This window comes from Aedes albopictus, chromosome 3 (genome assembly GCF_035046485.1).
Source record: "Aedes albopictus strain Foshan chromosome 3, AalbF5, whole genome shotgun sequence".
NCBI lineage: Eukaryota > Metazoa > Arthropoda > Insecta > Diptera > Culicidae > Aedes > Aedes albopictus.
In genome coordinates this window covers 210,840,653-210,860,307 of record NC_085138.1, presented here as the reverse complement: position 1 = coordinate 210,860,307, position 19,655 = coordinate 210,840,653, and the positions used below count along the sequence as shown (strand labels likewise).

The following is a 19,655-nucleotide window of genomic DNA, read 5'->3' as shown; positions in this document are numbered from 1 at the left end:
ACTTTAGGAGCCTATTAAATAATTGCTTCTATGATGAGAGTGCTTAATTTCTTAAGAAAGTTTGCTAAATAGTGATGCGCCCATACAAATCAGTGCAAACTTTATAACTATTTTTTGCTTTTTTTCCTTTTCTCACTAATCCGTGAATATTAGCGGGAATCTCTTACCTTGGTATTTAGATACTTTGCATTTGGCTCACACTTTGACAGTTCTTTCTGCACGATTGGCTTACAATTCAGTAACAAATTTTGAAAACGACGTATAATCAATGCTACACCATTGATTATACGTCGTTTTCAAAATTTGTTACTGAATTGACCAATCCAAATTCCTGTGTGGTAGTGGTTTGTGTTCAGATTTCCCGTGTTAGAGCAACATTAACGGCGGCTACTATTCGAGCAACCCGCGCAGCGCTACCATTTTGACTTAACCACCCTTTTCCACACCGGTAGCAATCAAATTAATCACCCTGATTCGTATCGGGTGGGCTGTCATATTCGCGTAGAATTTTTAGCAGCGCAACTGTCCCGCTACTATATTTGGTCACCCACCCATAGCGCTACTATTTTGCGAGCGCATCCAGCAGCGACCGGTAAAGTTTGCTGCAATGATGGAGGGCTGCCAAACGGGGTATAGAAGCGCACCGTTAAGAACTTTGTAAACACCTTTTGTTCTCACGTATATGGATAGGCTCGCATTAGGTTTCGTGAGACATTTTTTGGACTACTCAATGGCCGCCTCCGCAGATCTCTATAATGTAGGATTACTACACGGTTGTTTGTGAAAACCCATCGATGGGTAAAAAAACACCCATTTTCGAATACCTCGCATGTCTGTCAAAACATGGGTAAAATTGATTATACAAAAAGAGTAAAAAAATACCCATGTTTCTGAACCGACCTTCTTCCCATTAATGGGTGAAAAAAGTTATAGAGGTAATCACGTTCAAATGTATGCGTGCCTTTTTAGTAGATGTAGTTGTGAAACTGCGAGGAAAATATTTGCACTCTTGCCCCGGACGTTAGTTTTATCATTATTTACCCGTTTTACCCAATTCGATTGGGTAATATTTGCATATGCAACTAAGAGCCGATGCACACGGGCGGTGCGTCCACGCAGCGTGCACGCAAGTGCGTCCTGAGTTACACACAATCAAATGGGAGGATGCACACGAGAACGGAACGCTACCGCACCGCAACCGCGCCGCACCGTGTGCGGCACGCAATGCCAACGCATGCCCCACAGGAACGCTGCGGCGACGCAGCGTGAATTCACGCAGCGTCAATTAACGCTCGTGTGCATCGGCTCTAAACTAACGTCCGGGGCAAGAGTGCAAATATTTTCCTCGCAGTTTCACAACTACATCTACTAAAAAGGCACGCATACATTTGAACGTGATTACCTCTATAGAGGTAATCACGTTCAAATGTATGCGTGCCTTTTTTGTAGATGTAGTTGTGAAACTGCGAGGAAAATATTTGCACTCTTGCCCCGGACGTTAGTTTTATCATTATTTACCCGTTTTACCCAATTCGATTGGGTAATATTTGCATATGCAATCTGAATAGCCTTTCAATCGGCGTGTACTTTTGTGTGAGGAAAAATTTGCGCTAGTGTTCGTGTGTTGAAATGTCACTTATCTCTATTACTATTTATTTGTGTTCCCCCTGTTGACGAATCATGTTCCGGAGAAAAATGCAGTGAAATGAGCCATTTTACGAAGTGACAACAATGTTGATGATGATATTGATCTTCACGGGTTATTGGACGCTACCTTCTGTCAGAATTCATTCATAAAATCGGCTCGTAAAATGGACTATTCATATTAATAGAGATAAGTGACATTTCAACACACGAACACTAGCGCAAATTTTTCCTCACACAAAAGTGCACGCCGATTGAAAGGCTACTCAGATCGCATATGCAAATATTACCCAATCGATTTGGGTAAAACGGGTAAATAATGATAAAACTAACGTCCGGGGCAAGAGTGCAAATATTTTCCTCGCAGTTTCACAACGACATCTACAAAAAAGGCACGCATACTTTTGAACGTGATTACCTCTATAGTAAGTAACCCATTGATGAATTCATTGTTCAGTATTTTGCACTTTTTGTGAATTCTAGGTTTTGGCTTGAGTTGCTCCGCCCCACGGGTCAAGCCACGGGTATCATTTACTGCAACACGGAACTACAAATGAACCCAAATTTAAGTTGTTTTGACGCAATCCCGGTCTTCCGTGGAATTACTCAAATTTGCGTCAAACAGCGATAGTGGCGAGTGAGTAGTTCTCGTTTGAGAGCGGCAAAAAAATTAACCCAGTGGTAAGTTATTTTCACCCAACGGAGGCCTCAATTGACGCAAATTTGGGTTAACTCAAGAAAACCCAAATTTGGCTTCTTCCACGGAAGAGCAGCGGATGCGTCGGTGCTTCTCTCTTTGTTTTCGAAAACATTGCGGTGGGGCGAGGGAGAAAACAACCCAACTTTGAGTTAAAACTTTAAGCAGTTTAGTCAAATTTGAGTTTTTAAAACTTATTCTTTGGGTTATAATATTTTTCCGTGAAGATTATTTTCGCCAGTAGTAACGTGAATGCGAACGTGAATGCAATTAATAGAGATAAGTGACATTTCAACACACGAACACTAGCGCAAATTTTTCCTCACACAAAAACGAGCAAAAGTGCACGCCGATTGAAAGGCTATTCAGATTGCATATGCAAATATTACCCAATCGAATTGGGTAAAACGGGTAAATAATGATAAAACTAACGTCCGGGGCAAGAGTGCAAATATTTTCCTCGCAGTTTCACAACTACATCTACTAAAAAGGCACGCATACATTTGAACGTGATTACCTGTATAATGAATTGTATTTATACAAATATTGTTTTGCCAATAGAGATAAGTGACATTTCAACACACGAACACTAGCGCAAATTTTTCCTCACACAAAAGCGAGCAAAAGTGCACGCCGATTGAAAGGCTATTCAGATTGCATATGCAAATATTACCCAATCGAATTGGGTAAAACGGGTAAATAATGATAAAACTAACGTCCGGGGCAAGAGTGCAAATATTTTCCTCGCAGTTTCACAACTACATCTACTAAAAAGGCACGCATACATTTGAACGTGATTACCTCTATAAAAATGAACGGATACACATATTTTCTTTTTAGTTTACTTCAATAGAATAATTGCGAAATGTTTATTACTATCCATCATTTATCAACCTCAAAATGGGTATTTATTCACCCATTTTCCAACGCGAGCCTCCTTAGCAAAATGGTAAATAAATTACCCATCGTTTGACATAAACTGCATTTACCCATAAATGGGTAAATTGCATTTACCCATTAAATGGGTGGAGGCACTTCTACAGAAAATGGGTGTTTTTTCACCCATTAATGGGTTTTCGCAAACGACCGTGTGGATTGCCTTACACGGTCGTTTGCGAAAACCCATTAATGGGTGAAAAAACACCCATTTTCTGTAGAAGTGCCTCCACCCATTTAATGGGTAAATGCAATTTACCCATTTATGGGTAAATGCAGTTTATGTCAAACGATGGGTAATTTATTACCCATTTTGCTAAGGAGGCTCGCGTTGGAAAATGGGTGAATAAATACCCATTTTGAGGTTGATAAATGATGGATAATAACAGGCCCCTGGCATCAATGAAATTTATCGTAGCCAACATCTAACTACCTTATACTCATATTCGTGCAAATTGAAACGAGCGTGTAATCATAGATTTAACTTCAAGATGTAAATGTGAGGAATAAATCATCACAAATTTATGACGCCATTCGCTCCCCCACCTTTCCCCCAGAATTTTCGCCCGTTTCTTTTTTCGCTTGAAGCAGCGCTTTTTTCGCCACTTTATCAGAGCAAACAAAACCAATTCGAATCCCGTAACCAAGGTACGAGATTTTCATGTTTGTTTATTTCTATACTGAAAAAAAAATGTTGCTGTCAAAAAATCTTTATTTTATCCTGAGAGTTTTCACGCCATTCCAAAGGCAGACATACGGACATACTACCCGCGTCATGAAAACTAGTACCGGTGGGATATAGCGTGGAGGATTGAGCAATGATTTAGGGGTGAAAAAGCACGGAGCACGACGGTTACCGAGAATGATGTGATCGCGCGATGCAACCGTTGAACAAAATCTACGTGCCAAATGAGCTGACTTTCTAATAGCTTACCTGGTCATATAGACGAACCTGTCTTCCAGCGACAAAACTGTCGTCACTGGTCTTGAACCGAGAAAGATCTTGGCGGTCCAGCAAAAAAGTGAGTACTAATGAAGATGGACCTTTCGAATGACGGCGACGTCGGCTTGCAGAGCCAGGGTGCTAGCCGCAACGATGAATTAGATCGGCCTTCCCATACTATTTAGGAACTTCCCGTTCCCGTTCTCTAAATCCCATACTATTTAGGAACTTGATAAATACATGACAGGTGCATCGACGGGCAGATGTCATTTTTTGTACCGGTGTCCAGCATCCCTTTTGCCAATCTTAGTTAATTCCAGGAAAACCCGTTTCAAGTGTATTGGTGTAATGGTATTTCTAGTTTGTCCAATCATGTATCTGCTAATAAATTTAGGAAACTTTTAAAAGGACCTGTTATAACCAGGAACAACGTTTTCCTGCAGGACATGTCCTGAATAGTCAGGCCTGGATTAAGGATTGTGGGGGCCCGGGGCCCGGACGGATGTGGAGGCCCCTCGGAAAGATGACCAGAAATGTTTAACCTTATTTTCGAACAGTACTTGAGCAATATGAAAAATAAAGCTAATGTTTGCTACCAAAAAAGTTTTATGTGGGGGCCCCTAAAATGTGGGGGCCCGGGGCCCGGGACCCCCCGTCCCCCCCTTAGATCCGGCCCTGTGAATAGTCTAGTTCTAATTACTTCTGTTCAAATTCAAGGTCCAATTCCTCTTGCAGCTGGCACTTTGCAACAGTATGCAATGCATTCCGGATAGATATGGGCTTTTTCAGTTGCTTTAGAGAATGGCATCGATGCGCGGAATGTAATAGGGCACATATGATTACAGAAGATGCTCCACCAGGTAGATACGGTAGCCCGTTGATCCGGTAAAGCCGAGCTGATCAAATCTGAGAGATGTCAATTCTTTGTACCTATTTCTTGTGAACGAAATTTGAAATGGGCGAAGGTAACTATGATTGACAACGAAAAGCGTCAAAAGCGCCGCCTTATTGTGTTTATGTACTGGGGGATTGGGGTCATTGAAAAATTATGTAACTGGGGTCACGGGCGAATTGGCAGCTGCATATTGATTGTTGGTGTAATCAACAAACACAGCTTTTGTTTGATGTTGTGATCCACACACGAAATCACATTCACAATGCGTGTTTGTTGGGTTGCTTTATTCAACTAATCGCATGCTCCTCTTACCGTACATTAATATTAAAGCGAGTTTGAAGTGTTTTGTGATCATAAGAGGTGGAAAAAATGATTCCAAAAACTGATCAACAAACCACAACAAACGTTAAACAAAAAATTGTTGATGTTTTCGCATTTGACAGTGGGCGCTATTTACCTGAGTATCGCGAACTGACTCAATATGCTCTCTCTGCGGGAGCCAAACATTGGGAGCCAAACATTGAAGATAGAGGTTATGTTAAACCTTGTTGTACCTGTGTGCTTGATTGAAGAGTATTGTTATCTAGGTGCTGCGGATATAATCAAAACTGTAGTCACGATATCTCCATTTGCCGCTGTCAATCCGTTGGAAAGCGAGGAGAAGGATAAACATTGTTTTGAACCCTTTTCAGCTAATTTTGTAATAACTATCCATCAAAATTTCCATCGCGAATGGAAAATAATAATCTTTGCACACGAAAACAAAACTGGAATAATGGTGGATTGATCATGTTTACCATTTCCGAACAGCGTCGCGACGGCATGTTTGACAACTGCGCTGAGAGAGGTGTTTGCAAGAAAATTGAACGCTCGTGCGTGTTTACAAGCTGTGTGCCGGGAGTGTGTTGGTGTGTGTTAGCTAGCTTGAAAAATAAAACCGTTTCTATTCGCAGCACCTAGCTATTTACTAGCGCCCAGGACATCCTGTCTACCATGATTCCACTGCATTGATATAGGCCGTGTCAGGGGCCTGGATAATAATAAACATTTCGCAATAGGCTCCTAAGGGTTCGTTCAAATATTACGTAACGCTAAGGGGGGAGGGAGGGGGTCTACCGCTGTGTTACGCTTCATACAAAATTCCAAAATTTCCCATACAAAACTTTTTACGTGGGGGAGGGAGGGGGTCAAAAATTGATAAATTTTGCGTTACGTAATATTTGAATGAACCCTAAAAGTCCTATCGAGTTTCTTGTTTTAAACCACAATCTCGACCACAATATATGGTTCAAGATTACATATTTACCTGAGGATTGCGGACTGAAATTTGACAGCAGCCAGGCTGCTGCCAAACCTCTAAAATGATCAGAGTATGCCTGGATACAAGTTTGGTTTGCTTAGTCACGCTAAAACAAGTGAAACATTTAATGACACACAAACTTTGCCGTCAGATACGAAAACTTTCAAAACGTTTTATCTGTGAGAAAATTATGTGTGAAACTTGCCTAAAATTTGTAAATTATTCTTCCAAGCCCATAATGACAAAGTTAGCTGAATATACGTTTTATTGTAGCTTTTGCTGTAATCGATATGTTTGAGCCTTGGTTTAAACGTTATGTGAAGCGTGCACTTCGAAATTGATCTCCATAGAGATAAGAAACTTTACAACGGGGAGCACTGAAAGAAAGAGTACGTGCTCAAATTGAATGACCAAAAAGTTGAGTCCGCATCCCTCAGATATTTACTCAATTTTTGACGTTTTTATTAACCGTAGTTGAAAATATATAATTTTATTTTTTTAGCCTTTTGTCTCGTCCCTAGCTTATAACACATACTTTGAGTAATTTTTTTTTCACCGTGTATGTCAGATATTGATTGATGCACCCTAGGATAGGATGTGACACCAGCAACTTCTCTGTCTAATTTCACAGCTTGCTGTCTTGTTTTTCCGCGTTGCTAAGATTATTGGTCCCCAAATTGGTCTCTTTTGGGCTGACTAGTTGTCGTATCCTATCCTAGGATGCACCAAGCGAAAAGAAGAAGAAGTTTTGACATCCAAGCGGTGTGCCGTCGATTAGATCCTCGTCGCTGATTGGTCGATGGATGTAAACGGCACACCGCTTGGATGTCAAAATTCTTCTTCTTACCGCTTGGTGCATCAATCAATAGGAACATTTTTGAAATCCCAGTGCGAAAAATGTCGAGCTCAGTCACACAAGGTAGACCTCAAATGTCAAAGTACACGCTAACCCTCAGTTACCCAGATTGGTGTCAAAGCGACCCAGATTGAGCAAAACTGCAGTTACTCTAATCTGAGTAAAGGCACCTTTACTCTAATCTGGGTTACCGATGTTGGTGGCAAAATCTGGGTAACCGGTACCCAGCTCCTCCTGGACCTTGATTTTGTTAATTTATTTCCAATTTAGATTTTTAATAAAAAGCTCCCAATTCCCGTGTGCTGTTCACTTACCTGATGCAGGAAAACAGTTCCCTGGAAGAATTTAACCGCAGACAGACGTTCAAGTTTGACTCAGCAGCTTGTGTAAAAAACATGGCCGCCACAAATTGCCAAGTGGCAATCAGCGAACAGATGGCGTTAGCGGCGTTCATATTCAATCGCTGCCTCATATGTGCGTTGCGACCAACAACTGTCACCACGGTCGTCTTCCAGCCGGATGGCGGGAAAAGACCGCACGTGTTGCACGCTAATAATGTTTTCACATAATTTGTGCAGAGTAAATGACTTTTATTTAATATCTTAAATCTTTTGCACAAATTAGCGCAGGACTCTTGTAAAATATTTTGCACATTATTACTTTTATGTTACATAGATTTGCTTGAATAAAACTGCATTTGGATGAACTTCACTCGCATTGGGAAATCTTTGTGAATGTGACGCAAATGTAGGAATGATTTCTACAGTGTTTGTTTTGATTTTATTTTTTGGTGGGTGGTGGATTGGGTGGTACGTAAGCGGCTGGAAGCACGTGGTTTCTCAAACTGTCAACTGCTCGCGACTGCACTGTGGCAATCGGTTGCCTAGGTGTCGCTAGTGAAAATTTACATAGAAAATTTGAATAAATTTGTTCGAGCTAGAACGTCTGTCTGCGATTTAACTGTTTTCCCGTCATTTATCCTCATATTTTTCGAGGAAACACCCATAATTGGCTTCTTTAGTGGTGTTGAGATAATTCCATATTCTGAATCTGCATGCCAAACTGAGCCGAAATCCAAATTTTCATCAATTTTGGTGCCCGGGAACCTATTTAAAAATCAATTAGAAATTTGTATGGGAGCGATTTGTCGAATCACCCCTCGTCGCATTTTGTACTAAGCGGAGCTGTCAAGCAGTTGCCCAGCTGTCAAAAGGTGATTTCAGAAAATCTCTTTGAAATTGATTTTAAATACCAAAATAAAGTTCTAAAAATCTGAAAAAAATCATAGCGGCTCAGAAAAAAGTGCTCTTTCGTTAAAAAATTAAAAATCATTGAATTTTTCTTAATTTAAAAACCCAATTGCCAGCGTTCGCCTGACCGCTGCCATATTCTCAAGCCGGAAAGTGACAAAGTGCCGATTACCCAGATCTTTACCCAGATTTAACCTATCTGGGTTTTCGGGTTACCCGGATTTTGACAACTGCTAACAACATGAAAATCCGGGTAGAAACGACCCAGGCGATGGGTAGTTTCAGGTTAGCGTGTAGAACTATTTACCATTTTACTTATTTCGAATTTTCTCATTATTCCTTTGTTTTTCAAGTTCGAGTAAAGTACAATTTCGATTAGAATATTGTGATTTTACTTCGAAGGTGAATTCCAAGGGAATTTGCTTGAGCTGGTTGGGAATCGCCGTTAAATTTCAAGGGGCGTTTCAATGCGTTCTTGTAAAATTATGGACTTTTATGTTAATGCTCTTATTACGTGAAACGACCTCTAGACAGATTCTCTATAAAATAATATACGTAACACGCATTGAAAAGTTTAATGCTGAACTTTTAAACTAGAATTTTCCATATTTTTCATAATGAAAACATTTTATCTCGACGAATTCTTCTGAAAACACATTGGAGCACCCCTCCGACTATGTTCCTCCATCCTTACCACCATCAGCTGGCAGCATCGGCAGCATGAGCAGCATAAAAGAAATGTCAGATTGAATCAAAACAAACCACACCAACAGAGAGAGAGAATATCACGCACGTGTTGCTCCTACGTTAAATATGTCAAAGCGATGTGTCAGTTTTGTTGCTGTCTCGCTCTGCAATCGAACGACGATTCCAACGGCGATTCGAACGGTGATTCCAAAAACGACGGTTCTTCGTCGTGTTCAGTTAGCAAATCCACGTACAATACCATGCTTGATCGTATTATTCAATATAAGCGAGATTTCGTCTTTAATTTTAGGACCCTATTATTCTATTGAAGTAAACTAAAAAGAAAATATGTGTATCCGTTCATTTTTATTGGCAAAACAATATTTGTATAAATACATTTCATTTTTAATTGCATTCACGTTCGCATTCACGTTACTACTGGCGAAAATAATCTTGCAGTAAATGATACCCGTGGCTTGACCCGTGGGTAGGCTGACCATCCGTCTCGTATTTAACGGGACAACTCAAATTTCAAATACTCGCCACTGGAATATTGTCCATGTTTCTGACTGAATTATTCATTCTTTCCAGTTGAATCTGCATTATTGTCAACACCTAGTTCTGTTTTTGGACATTGACTTCCTTTTTGTTGAATTTCTGGAATGTGTCGCGTATTTAAACGGAACAAATCTGGTCAGCCTACCCGTGGGGCGGAGCAACTCAAGCCATAACCTAGAATTCACAAAAATTGGAAGTGCAAAATACTGAACAATGAATTCATCAATGGGTAACTTACTATTAATATGAATTTCACTGCATTTTTCTCCGGAACATGATTCGTCAACAGGGGGAACACAAATAAATAGTAATAACTTACTTCTAAATAGACAAACTGAAACAAGAACTGAAGTCTGCAAACAAGGTCGCGGTGAAACTTTTATAGAGATAAGTGACATTTCAACACACGAACACTAGCGCAAATTTTTCCTCACACAAAAACGAGCAAAAGTGCACGCCGATTGAAAGGCTATTCAGATTGCATATGCAAATATTACCCAATCGAATTGGGTAAAACGGGTAAATAATGATAAAACTAACGTCCGGGGCAAGAGTGCAAATATTTTCCTCGCAGTTTCACAACTACATCTACTAAAAAGGCACGCATACATTTGAACGTGATTACCTGTATAGAGATAAGTGACATTTCAACACACGAACACTAGCGCAAATTTTTCCTCACACAAAAGTGCACGCCGATTGAAAGGCTACTCAGATCGCATATGCAAATATTACCCAATCGATTTGGGTAAAACGGGTAAATAATGATAAAACTAACGTCCGGGGCAAGAGTGCAAATATTTTCCTCGCAGTTTCACAACGACATCTACAAAAAAGGCACGCATACTTTTGAACGTGATTACCTCTATAACTTTTTTCACCCATTAATGGGAAGAAGGTCGGTTCAGAAACATGGGTATTTTTTTACTCTTTTTGTATAATCAATTTTTCCCATGTTTTGACAGACATGCGAGGCAGAGAAAATAGGTAGAGAAGCGAAGAGTGAACAGCCGTCTGAACGGCAACACTTTTTCTGTTTTGATTTCGTAACTCGGATGTTGGCAACTACCGAAAAACAGATTAATCCACCTATCGAGGGTAGTGTCTTTCTCGTGTACTGCATTAGAAAATGATTTATGCTGTTGATTTATTAACAAGAAATCATCTAAAATGTATACCAAAAAGGATCAATTTTCGTCAATTTAAGGAATCAATGTTATTTACAGTAATATCCTTGATATTTAAAAATATTGGTAAAAAAATGTTTCGAATGATCGCAATACTTATCATGAATTATGCGGCAAGAGTCAAGGTTTGTTGATTTTGTTCGATAGGATACCAGTTTGACGGTTCGATAAGGTTTTTTTGGCTTCACACTCTTCGCTTCTCTACCTATTTTCTCTGATGCGAGGTATTCGAAAATGGGTGTTTTTTTACCCATCGATGGGTTTTCACAAACAACCGTGTATTCCGGGGACCCGTATACTTAATTTTGGGTAAAATGGACCAAAAAATAGGTAGTTTGGATTTTGCGTGTGTACTATCAAAGAATACTTTTGTTTTACTGTGTAGCCGTTGTTTCATTAACTTCAGTTCAGACGGATATTTAGCGTCCGCGGCAATATTTGGTGCACTTTTCTGTGTTTTATCCAATTAATTCTGCAATAGAATCCTTTCCTATCCTATCAGTGGTTGTTTTAGTAAAACCTCGAGTAAAACGCTATTCAACAGGTATGTAAATTACACCGAAATAAGAATATAATATATTATGTATTTCTAATGCACTCAGCGTAGCGGCAATCGCCTGTCTTTTGCTGAGAAAGAATGGCGGACATAGCTGTGTTCAACTAGAGACTGTTTATAACAAATGCGCAGAGTAAAGTCAAATCAGGCCAAACATTATAAAATTTAATCGACACTGATTCTTCATTAGGGCCTAATTGACATTTTCGGTTTCTCTTCATCGATCCTCTCTTTGTGTTATTACAGAATATGTATATCGACCTTTTACTAAAGCAATCGCGAAACCGTATTGGGAATTGGATTTTTCGGAATAATACTTAACGGTGAATACGGAACTTTGAATTCAACAATTTTATTCGAAAGCAGCAGGGTTGCCACTACATTTTTGAACTTATCTGGCAAGTCTGTAATTAAAAATCTGGCAAAATCTGACACTACACGTTGCTCAGAAAATCCTTAACTTTGATCAAATTTGAACTGAATTTATGAATTGAATAATAAAGCAGTGTTAGGTAAATAATGTTTGTTTTATTAGATTGGAATGCCTCTCGGAATGCCTTCAAAACAATTTCATATGTAGTTTGATACTGAGGGCTTCTTTCCGGTGAAAAAATGAATAAACTTCGACTATTTTCGAATGACGAAGCTTTATTACCACACCGTGGCGCCGCTCAACTCAGACTAACCTACACATGGACCTACGCTGCTTTGGTGGGAAAAACCGTAATCAAGGGGTATAACAATGGTGGAATGTATTGTATTGTATTGTATTTATTAGATTTAACGTAAGCCTGGCAGTTATAAACTATTTTTCAGGTCAAGGAAACTACATTAATGGTTATACCGCCAGGCTTACGTTTATGATAATAAATTACAATTACAAAAAAAAAAAAAAAAATATAATAATATTACATTTAGAAAAACTAATATGCAATGAGAAAATTGAGCTGTTTTAGTTTTAGTTAGGGCATATTTAAGTTAGAGCTTTCTTGAAAGAAGTGATCGTAGGTTTGTTCTTAACTTCTATGGGGAGTGCGTTCCAGCTGAGTGCGCCAGCGATCATCACACTTTTTCTGCTGCTGGTGTTGTTCCTCGGTATTATAAAGGAGCTCGTTCGTCCTGAGTGGCATTTTTGAAGGAGGTCGAGGATATACTCGGGATGTGATTCGTAAAACACACCTCGCATAAAGCAGTTGATACGATACTGGTAGTGTTGCATGAGGTCGCGACCCAAAATAGTGTTACGAACAGCACCGGTGGAATCCCTTCTCCGGATGTTATACACGAAGCGGATACCGGCCCTTAAACTCCGATGCAGTTGGTCCTTAAGTTGAGCGGATAATCCTGGCACGTACACTGCGTCGCCGTATGTGAGAAAGGGGACGATCACCGCTTGCATCAGCTTCATACGCGTAGGAATCGAGAGGACCGGTGCGAAGCGACGGAAAACCCTTAACGTGCCGAATACTTTTTTGGTTACGTCGTTCACTTGGGCCTTCCACTTCAGATTGCAGTCCATCTTTAGCCCGAGGTTGTTGATTTCTTTGGACAGTGGGATGATTTCTCCGCAAAACGAGATTTTGCTTTGTGGTGTAATGCTGCCCTGCTTGCTGAAGATTATTGCCTGAGTCTTGCCGGGATTAGGGAAAAGATTGTTAGCTGCTGTCCATTCCTCAATCGCTTTGAGGTCTTCATTCAGCACGTTGATCATCCTGTCTACATCTTGAGCGGGTCCGGAGATGTATACTTGCATGTCATCAGCGTAAAGATGGTACTGGCAGCGTAGGACCTCAGGCATGTTGTTAATGTACAGGGTGAATAGCAGCGCACTAAGGCAGGACCCTTGTGGCGTCCCATCTGCGAGAATCCTTTTTGCTGATTTCTTGCTGCCCATATTGACCAACTGAGTGCGGTTCGTCAGGTATGATGCCACCAAATCGCGCGCTGCATCACAGAACCCGAACTCTTCTTGCAGTTTTCTGTCTAGCTTTTGGTGGTTGACACAGTTAAAAGCAAGTGACAGGTCAACAAGAACCATCACAGTACATCTGTTCTCGTCGGAGTTGCTGTAGATATCGTGTGTGATTTTCGCTAGGGCGGTGGTAGTGCTGTGTTGCTTCCGATAGCCGGATTGGTGTTTGGCAAGTAGCTGAAGTTGGTGATTGTCCAGGTAGCTTGAAACTTGGTCTAGTAGAATCTTTTCGATGATCTTTGAAAGAACCGGTAGGACGCTAATTGGACGATAGTCTTTTGGTTCGACGGGATTAGACGATTTTGGGATCGGTGTCACTATGGCCAAGGTTGCGACCATTCATTTGCAAAGATTTACATTCATTTGTTATTATCTCAGTTCAGAAGCATGCTATCGAAAAACAATGTATGGATGAATTTAACCTTGTAGTTTTATCTGAAAGTTTGCCGAATAACATTGGGGTCGCAAACGTATACCAAAGTCGTGAGCGAGCTGTGAAGGTAACTCTCAACGCGGTGAATGTAAATTTCATTCACGCTGTGGAAAGTTGCCTTCACAGCTCGCTCACGACTTTGGTATGCGTGTGCGACCCCAATGTTTTTCGGCAAACTTTCAGATAAAACTACAAGGTTAAATTCATCCATACATTGTTTTTCGATAGCACGCTTCTGAACTGAGATAATACCAAATGAATGTAAATCTTTGCAAATGAATGGTTGCAACCTTGACTATGGCCTTTTTCCAAATGTTCGGGAATGTACGACTATCGATTATTGCATTGTAGAGGTGGACAAGGACGGGTAGAATGTGCGGACATAATAGTTTGATGAAGGAGATGGGGATACCGTCAGTCCCAGTAGCGCTTGTTGTAATTTCGTAGATTTTCTTTGCGATTTCCGTTGAGTCCGTATGTTCGAAACGGAAGCCGGAATTGGCGAAGTCAGGCAAAGCTCGTGCAGGTGTAGAGGTTTGTTGTACGGTTCGCGTTCGTAGTTGTTGATGTCCATCAGTGAAGAAGTTGTTTAGTTGGTCGACGTTCGTGGTCTCACCTGTTGAAAGCGCGATCTTTTTACTATTGTGGATACCTTCTCGCCGAAGGTTACTCCACAATTTCTTCGCGGGTAGTTCACATCCGAAATTCCGTTCTGCATATCGTTTTTTGGCATTGAAAATCAAGGAATTAGCGCTGTCGCGCTTGCTCGTGTAATCCCGCCACTGTGCGTCACCCCTGTTTCGGTTGGGATTGCGTGCGTAGAGCGAGTAGGACAGGTTTCGAAATTTTATTGCCCGTTCTACCTCTGCGGTGATCCACGGAGTACGCTTGTCCTTGATGACAATTTCGACTTCGGGAGCATGCTCGTTCATCATGGTTCCTAGAAGTTCGGTGAGCTTGCGGGCTTTGCTTTCAATGTCGCGTTCCTCGATGATGTTCTGATGACCTCTTGCGATGAAGTCTGCTTGGAGACGCACTGGATCTATGCGTCGAAAGTTACGGACCTTGATGCGGTGTGGAACTGGTTTTGTCACACGTACGTCTCTCTCTCTCTCTTCTTGGCGTAACGTCCTCATTGGGACAAAGCCTGCTTCTCAGCTTAGTGTTCTATGAGCACTTCCACAGTTATTAACTGAGAGCTTCCTCTGCCAATGACCATTTTGCATGCGTATATCGTGTGGCAGGCACGAAGATACTCTATGCCCAAGGAAGTCAAGGAAATTTCCTTGACGAAAAGATCCTGGACCGACCGGGAATCGAACCCGTCACCCTCAGCATGGTCATGCTGAATACCCGTGCGTTTACCGCCTCGGCTATATGGGTCACTCGTACGTCTGCGATCAAATAGACCACTTCGTGATCGGAAATCGTGTTAGCGGTAGATGTCTTTGAGGCGCGAATAGAGTTCGGACAATCCGTGACGAGGAGATCGATGGTTGAGCTGCCAGTATCAGTGATTCTTCTTGGGGCAGTTGGTAGTATGTGCAAATTGACAACGTTGTGAATATTGGCTAAGGCATGGTTGTTTGCGGTGGGAACGGTTGCGGTGACATTGATGTTGAAGTCACCGGTTATGTAGACTCGGTCGAAACCGAAATCGACTAGATCGAACAGAAGCTTTTCATAATTTTGTGCAAAAAGTTGGTTGGAACCAGAAGGGTTGTAGATGACAACTATTCCTATGTTTAGATCGTTTATCTGCGTTTGAAGCGCGAGGAATTCAAATCGTTGGGCAATGGGAATATTGGGACAGAAATCTGATTTTGCTACTGGGATTGCTTTGATCCCTTTCTGCACGTAGACACCTACTCCACCGCAGGTTTTGGTACCTCTCCCACGCTTTGTTGGTAGAGAATGACGGATGAAGTTGTAGCCGGCCACACGGATGGGCCCAATGGGAGCTGATACTTTCAGTTTCGTCTCGGTGATGGTGAAAAAATGATACTGGTTACCGTCGAGCAGGAGTTTCAAGCCGTCGATGTGACGTTCGAGACCTCGAACGTTAAGATGCCCGATTCGGAGATTTGAGAAATTAGTCATTGTTGATGCTGCTGTTGCTGCGTGATCGAAACGTCCGCAATTGCGTCGAAGAAGACAGAGGATTCGTCAGGTTGCGGTAAGTCTCCGGTAAGTTGTAGCAGGTGATCTGTGTTTTCAACTCGTACGTATCGTTTTTGTCCAGCAATCCGGACAGATACTGTATAATACTGCCAAAATCCAAGGGGCTATCAAATATTAATTTTTACCCACGCTTACAGCTCGGCCATCCTGTACTTCTCAACAGTCTTGTCTAATCTAATAATCCTCTTCCAAATACTCTACGTCTTCGTATACAATGTCTGAATCTTTATCTTGCTCTTCTTCTTCGTATTTTTCTTCTTCTTTATCTTCTTCATTCAAATACTCAACGTCCTCATATTCAATATCCGAATTCTCATGTTCATATTGGTTCGCAGCCTTTTGATAGAATCGCATGTTTAGTGGATCGAAAATGCCTTCAAAACGTGTATTTGAGACTTGGAAGTTATCTAAATCAGCTATCACATAACGGTTATTATCCAACACCTTCTTCACCACATATGGACCCCGAAACTTTGGTTTAAGCTTGCTTCTTTCGCCTGCTGTGTTAGTTCTCCGCAACATTACTAGATCTCCTTGTTTATACTTGGTGTTTTTCTTACAATGGCTATCATATACGCGTTTGTTATATAGATGCTGTTTCCGCATATTCTGACTCGCCTCCTCTCGTAAACCATCGAGATCCCTACTGTTGTGGCCGTTCCGATCCTGCAAATATTGCGTTAGGTCATAATCGATTCGTCTCCGCTGATCAACCCCAAACAAGAGAGTTGATGCTGTCTTGCCAGTTGAACGATTCGCTGTATTATTGAGCATGAGCATGAGCATAGATGACTGTACAATTCGTAGTTGCTACTCCGTGATTGACCAGAACAATCGAAATTGCACAAGGAACCAACAAACGGAGCTTGGGAGTAGCTACCGCTCTCAATGTGCACAGTTCGAGAATTCCAGACTTTATTAGTCAATAACGGCGCCGGCCACGTCCTTACGGTCATCGAGGAGGGAAAGGAATGTTAGTGTGACGTACGTTGCTACTAGAGACCGAGATCACCTCATCTTCTCCACGACTGTCACGGGAAGGAGTTTTTGTTAGTGGGGAGGGGAGAGTCACATGATTTGGATTCACTTTGGTAAGTGATTTGATTCATGCAACCTTTACTTGAGTCAAAACATTCATTCATTTTGGCTAAAATATTACAAATGTCGATACCGAAGATGACGAACCATTCAAATTTTTGTGTAAATGCAAAAAATGAAAGAAAAATATTTATTATCAACTGAATGTTCATTGAAAACTAGCGCCGACACATGACGTGACGAACTTTTCAATATTTGTTAGATAAAAACACAAAAACCAGAGCAGAATTTTATACATCCTTGAGCATTAATTATTATGATAAAATGGAACGAGCTCACCAATAAACATCCTTTGAAGTGTCCAGTGCGTATGTGCTGCAGCATCTTCCACTAACTGGCCTTTTTTCCGAAATCACACTGAATCGCTACAACTATACACGGGTACGACGATGTGCACATTCAAATAAACGACGACGACGACGCGGCCGGCCCGAATGAAAAAAAGCGGTCTCTTCACTTTGCCGCCAAAATCACACTAAATCGCTCGCTCCGTACGAAGATGAGCACAGCCAAATCGGCGACGACGACGACGCGGCCGGCCCGAATGAAAAAAAAAGCGGTCTCTTCACTTTGCCGCTAAAATCACACTAAACCGTCCCGTACGAAGATATTATGTTTCCAGTTCAAAACCGAATTAGCGACATTTTTTCTTTTACTTCCACTGCTTTTGCCTTGCGTTAAACACAATGTCGGAAGTGGGCGCTGTATTGTACACCTGGTACTCTATACAGCGCCCCACTTCCGACATAGTGTTTAACGCAAGGCAAAAGCAGCGGAAGTAAAAGAAAAATTGTCGCTAATTCGGTTTTGAACTTGAAACATAATAAGCACAGTCAAATCGGCGACGACGACGACGCGGCCGGCCCGAATGAAAAAAAGCGGTCTCTTCCTTGAACGATTCGCTGTATTATTCAATAAAAACTCGGCGTCGGTGAGCACTGTATCCCAACTTTTTCCTGATTCCTCTACCAGTTTACTCAGAAGTGGTACCAAAGTTTTATTATACCGTTCAACCTGACCGTTTGACTTGGGGCACGCTGTAGCAATTTTCACATGTTTAATCCCATGATCCCCCACAAACTTTCCAAACGCAAGAGATGTAAAAGCCGTACCTCTATCGGAAACGAGCACCCTGGGAGTCGAATAGTTATGAAAATACCCTTTCAACGCTTTCATCACTTCCTTGGTATTCGTGGTCTTAGTGGGAAAGAGTTTGATGAACTTCGTACTCGCATCAACGACTGCAAAAATATGCTCGTTTTTGCCCTTACTTCGCTCTAACGGACCAAGATGATCTACATGTACTACTTCGAAAGGCACGGTAGGTTTGTCAATGTCTTGCAAAGTTCCATCATATCGTTTATTTCTGGGATTATACGCAATACACGTGACGCAAGATTTGGCATGCTCCTGTACCCTTTCACGCATTTTGGGAAACCAATATGCTCTTCTAATCAGCTCGCACACTTTATCAACACCAAAATGGCCCATCTGATTGTGGAATTTGTTAATAACTGATGGTACCATTTTTTCAGGAACATACAGCAAAGACTTCCTTCCCATAACTTTGTACAACACTGCATTTCTAATCTCGTAGTCCTTTGTAGGTTGAATCTCGAGAGAAGCAATAATTCTCCCAACTTCAGGATCCTGAAGTTGCGCAACGTACAAAGCGTTTGACCCGTAGTCTCCCTCTTCCAGTGCAAGCACACTCGAACGAGAGAGAGCATCTGCATGCTGCATTCTTACCCCCGCACGATGAACAATATCAAACTCATATTTTTCGAGATACATGGCCCAACGCGATATCTTTGGATTGACGTCTTTCTTCTCCAGAGTTTGTTTGAGAGAATTACAGTCAGTAACTATGCGGAACTTCATACCAAACAAGTAATTCCGGAATCGTTGCAAACAATAGACGATCGCGAGGGTCTCCAGTTCAAAACTGTGTAGTCTTGACTCCGCAACAGTTGTCTTCCGACTATGATACATAACCGGATGCATCAAACCGTCGTCACTCTGTCGCTGCAGCAAGACACCACCAAACCCGGCCGACGACGCATCGGTGTGTAACTCGGTTTCCGCGTTAGGTGAATATATACGTAAAACAGGTTTAGAAATCAGTGCATCTTTCAAACTCTCCACTGCCTGGATATCATCGGCGGACATTTCGAAATCCCTATCTTCCTTGAGAAGTTCATATAACGGACCTGACAGAACATTGAAGCCCTGAATGAACTTCCTGAAATAATTCACCAGACCCAGGAAACGTTGTAAGCTTTTTCGGGATGAAGGAATCGGAAAGTTTTTGATTGATTCAACATGTCGATCACTAGGCTGAATTTGGTTGCATTGCACATCGTAACCCAAATATTCCAGACGCGTTTTGAAGAATTGACACTTCCCAAATTGTAGCTCCAAATGGTTGTCTGCTAGTGTCTCAAGTACTTCTTTCAAAGTTT

The 19,655-nt window shown here is 41.4% G+C and overlaps 1 protein-coding gene and 1 long non-coding RNA gene across 3 annotated transcripts in view; one reads left to right on the top strand and one right to left on the bottom strand.

The window, feature by feature from the left end:
* Nucleotides 1-4,898: 4,898 nt before the first annotated feature.
* Nucleotides 4,899-11,197, bottom strand: LOC109406755 (uncharacterized). The gene is made up of 3 exons (XR_003892531.2): nucleotides 10,005-11,197; nucleotides 6,084-9,940; nucleotides 4,899-5,572 (listed from the first exon to the last, which is right to left on the bottom strand). It is a non-coding gene; the product is annotated as an uncharacterized LOC109406755 (long non-coding RNA).
* A 147-nt stretch (nucleotides 11,198-11,344) lies between these two features.
* The window catches only part of LOC115256201 (protein RCC2 homolog), a 261,669-nt gene continuing 253,358 nt past the window's right edge, over nucleotides 11,345-19,655 (top strand). Inside the window, exon 1 of one of the 2 annotated variants that reach the window (XM_062861068.1) lies at nucleotides 11,345-11,497. The gene's annotated coding sequence lies outside the window, so the exon portion shown is untranslated. The remainder of the gene's footprint in view (nucleotides 11,498-19,655) is intronic. The other variant, XM_062861070.1, reaches the window with a different exon arrangement.